A 4,669-nucleotide genomic window follows, 5' to 3' on the forward strand; every position below is an offset into this window, starting at 1 on the left:
TAATGTATTAGAATAACGACAGCTGAGGAGTTAAGGAAACAATCATGATTAATCACAACAATTTATTCAAGAAGTCATAAATTTCATAGATAACTTCGTATTTCATAATTTTACATTTCCACTGAGATTATTTGTGATAATTATAAAATCACATGCTATATATATAGATCTTGATATTTTTTATGAAGTGGTAATAATGTGATTTACACAGGTGGGAGTATGGACCCCCCAATACATGTATTATCTGAACTATATATCATATACAGAAAGAGAGAATGCAATGTTTAATAAATGCAACTGAGGCTAATTAAATGTGTTCTTCGCACAAAAAAACCTAATTCTCAAACTATCATCTATTCTCTTTAAAATACTGATATATTATTTAGCTGAGAGCATTATATAAATTTTAACACTTTACAAACTAATAATAATATTACATTAACATGTTTTAAATTTTGATCATTATTTGCAAATGCTGATTGTCGTTTTCTCCCTATTCACCATCAAGTTATTAAAAACAAGTCAGCAGGGCGGTGGGTGCCTGCGGCTGGGGGCGGAGTCTCAGGAGCCGGGGTCCCCGGGCTGTGCTGAACGCGTAACGTGCAGAACTGCTTAGAGATGTCATAACCGTCTTTTCATGGCAATGATCTCTGCATCTCCATTTTCCAGTGGGGAAACTGAGGCCCACTGAGGTCCAGGAAGAGCCAAGATTCACCCCCTGGTCTGTGTGACCACACCTGCCTGCCTGGTGATTTGGGGAAACCAAGCCAGCTATCAAGCACATGCCTCTGTGCCCTTGGGGTGCCACCACCAGGGACAGCAGGCCTGATGGGGTTGGTGTTATGGAACCTGGTCTGGATCTCCCAGTGGAAGAACCAAGTGGCACTCGGCGATCTTGGAAGGCAGGAGGTTTATTTTACCTCGTTGGGCTCAGAGGAGATCGGTCTCCAGCGGTCTGAGTCCTGAGCATAAGCAGAGGGACAATTTATTATTTATTATTATTTTATTTATTATTTATTTATTTATTTATTTATTTATTATTTTGTTATTTATTATTTATTTATTTATTATTTATTATTTATTATTATGATTTTACTTCGCATTAGTAGTAAATTGGCACCCTCACAAGAGAGGTGGGAAGAAAAACCCAGAAGGAGAGTCTTGGGGCAGGGACTGGGATTCCCCTATCAGTCCTATGGACCATCTTACAACAGATTTTTCCCTCTCAGTGGAGCTCACCCACTGCCATCAGGGGAGGCCTGAAGGTCCTTCTGCACTGGGCTGGCCCTGACAGCAGAACCCCAAGGCCACCTTCGACGAGGCCACACTGACCGTAGAGGCGGTCTAAATCCCCATCATGCACAACGTTGGCGTCACTCCAAGTTTGTTCAGTCTCTGCTCTGTCAGATGCCCAGACCCAGATCTGGCTGCCCCCAAAACCCATCTTAGAGTTTTCCGGAGACCTGGCAGTGTACTTCCCCTGAGGTTTTATTTCTGGAACCGGCTTGAACCCTTCGGAGCCCGCTGTGTGCGGCTGTGGGCCTACAGAAGCCAAGTCTTGCTCAGAACCGGCAGAGCAGGGGTGCGGCTCCTGAGCCCAGCCTCCTCTGAGTGACTCTTTGGGCAGGGAAACCGGGAGTTTGTGAATGACCTCCCTCCTGTGAATGCGTCACTGTACGAGCTGTCCAGCCCAGACGTGATCCATCATTTTAAGAACCAAAGTTTGGGCGTCGCCTTTCTGCACCGATGCCGCCTCACTGTCTGAGCCGGTGTCCCCCCTGGAGAAGGTGGCCAAGAAGTTTGCTTTCAAGGACTGCATCCCACGCCCCTCCGGCTGCATATCCAGCCGCACCACGTGTCGACACCGCCGTGCCTGTGCAGCGTTTCCCGCAGGTTTGCGTGCGTCCTCCAGCCAGGCAGTGCTTCCCAGCAGGTCAGGTCATCACGGTCAGGTCCCTGGCCACACCGCAGCGGGTGGCACCCTGCTTTGGCCCGGAGCGTGTGCCTGCGTGCCACCCGGAGCTTGTAGCCCCGGTAGCAGAGGAGAGCCCTTCCACATCCAGGACAGACCTGGACCTGAGTTGGCCACCAGACTCCCCCACTCGTGAGGCTCCAGAGACAGGCACTGGTGGCATCCACTGGCAGCCAGTACAGGCAGAGGGTCCCAGTGGCAACGGCAGCAACAGGAATCCCCATGCTGGCCCATGGGGGAAGGTCCAGGAGGTGGGTGACAAGCCAGTGGAAAGGCCTCAGGAAGTGCCAGAGACCTATTTCTGTGACTTCCAGGATGTCACCCACACGGTGCTGAAAGAAAGCCACAGCAGCATCCACTGTCCGGACAAGGGCCTGGAGCTTCCTGGGTCGGGGTCCTGTCCTCGCTGTCACCGGTACACGGCTCTTTCCCCCGACAGCCGACTCCAGCCACCACCTGTACTGTGACGTGGCTGCTCCATGGCTGGAGATGAGCGTCCAGGACACTATCCGTGGACCCTTGGTGGAGCCATTCGTGCTGGCCAAGCTGCGGCCCAAGGATGGTCTCTGCTTCATGCACTGGAGCACCATCTGCCTCGACTGCCTCATCCCACGGTGGCCCAGGGTGACCAGGCAGCCGACGCGCAACACTGGCACCTGCGTATGCTCCCCATCGAGCTGGGGCCGGGACGGGTCCTTCCCCAGCTTGCAGGAGCTGTGAGCCGCTCTGCGGGGCTGCTTGTTGCCGGCCGGCAACGACTGTTTCTCCCTACACTGCTGCTGCCGGCCACGGCCAGGAGAAATCTCCAGCCTCCTCATTGTTCCGGGGTCTCTGGCCCACACTAAGCCACTCAACCTCAGCCAGCTCAACTTCCAATGGGTCTGCCAGGATGACATCAGCCGTCCGTCCCAGTTGGGCCAAGGCACGAGGAACAGTGCTTATGAGGGCATCTTACGAGTGGGGGGGGGGCAGAAGCCCCAAGGAGGGCACGGCAGATGGTGGGGATGCCCCCATACCCAGTAGGGGCCATGGGCTGGAGCTTCAAGTGGAGTCAAGGTAGCCCCCACGACATCGCCTTGGCCTTCTACGAGACAGACAGCCTCATGAGCCAGGTCTCCCACGTGCACCTGGCCTTTGTGCATGGCATCTGCAGAGGCAGCTATGAGAACATCCAGCGTATAGGGAGTATTGGTCTCCGGACATGTGGCTGGGGTGGAGTGGGGCCACCTGCCCGTAGCCTGGAAGGAAGCAGTGGCCAGCACCCTCAGATACTTGGGTGGGTGGAGCGGACCCCCTGGATAGCCCCCGAGTGCCTGTCTGGCGGTGCCAACAGTCCAACCACCGCAGCTGACAAACAGGGCTTTGGTGCCACCTGCCTGGAGCTCTGCTTCGATGCGGAGGCCCCTCCGATGGACTGTGGCCCCTCTGAGAAAGAGTGTTTCTACCGAAGCAGCACTGGCTTCCTCAGCCCTCACACCCAGAGCTGGCCACACTCACCACCCAGTGACTGACCTAGGGACCAGCTCAGTGGCCCTCCTTCTGAACCATCTTGCACAGGCTGTGGGCCCAGAGTGAGCCCCAGCCTGTCACCGGGACCCCTGCTTATGCCAGCGCTATGCACTGAAGTTTCTGCACAGTGAGTAGTGAGTGAGCATGGGTGCCCGTTTCGAATTCACTTATGAATGCACAGATGCCTGTGCTGTCCTTAATGTTTTACTTGGGGAGAGCTATGACCTCTTTGGACTAATTAAGCCCTTGCGATTTATTTATTCATGTATTCATTCATTTTTGCTTTTGTTTTCTCTCTTGATGAAATACCCTTTACCCAATTGAATAAATAAGTAAACAAACAAATAAAGCAAGCTAGGAGTAAAATATTTAAATGAAGATCACTACATCTAGAGACATGGCACAAATGTGTTAGATAAGAAAGACCTTGAGGGCCACCTGGATGGTGGAGTCGGTTAAGGGTCTGACTCTTGATTTCGGCTCAGGTCATGACCCCATATTTAGTGAGCTTGAGCCCCACATCTGGGCCATGCTGAAGGTGCGGAACCTGTTTGGGATTCTCTCTCTCTCTCTCTCTCTCTCCCTCTGTGTCCCATGCCTCTCACTACTCGCCCTCCCTCGCTCTCTCTTTCTCAAAAAAATAAAAAAAAATAAAAAACCTTGCATTTTCATTAAAATTCTAAATTTTATCTAAGCGCTTACATAACAAAATGCCTAGTCAAATTTACACATCTATTGTAATATCTAAACTAAAATGGAACTCAACATAAGTAGATACAATACAAACGAAACATGTCATGTAGATATTTATTAGATGTGTCATTTTTTATGCAATGGAAATGTTGTAAAGTAACAGCTTTCCTTTGTTTACTGACATCTACTTGTTTGTAAAAAATTGTTCCTTGTCTTACATACCTTTCTGTCCACCAAGATTCATGTAAACATAAATTTTAGTTTACAAGAAATGACAAAAATATTTTACTTGAGTTGCTATTAAGCAAATGCTGAATATATTTCCTCATACTATTTTTTATGTTACTTTTATATAGATGTACACATGTACATCTGTTCTTGGTGTTGATAATCATGTCTGGTAATCTCACATTCAGAATTACCTATGATTTAAAGAGGAAGAACTGTTTTCTTCATACTGTCATATAGCAGTACTTATATAATATTTTTCCAAAA

General features: G+C 49.4%; 1 pseudogene; it reads left to right on the top strand.

Moving 5' to 3' along the window:
- The first annotated feature begins 782 nt into the window (after positions 1-782).
- On the top strand, positions 783-3,596 carry LOC125935310 (non-receptor tyrosine-protein kinase TYK2-like; annotated as a pseudogene).
- Positions 3,597-4,669: the final 1,073 nt, after the last annotated feature.

Source organism: Panthera uncia, assembly GCF_023721935.1.
Source record: "Panthera uncia isolate 11264 chromosome A1 unlocalized genomic scaffold, Puncia_PCG_1.0 HiC_scaffold_17, whole genome shotgun sequence".
NCBI lineage: Eukaryota > Metazoa > Chordata > Mammalia > Carnivora > Felidae > Panthera > Panthera uncia.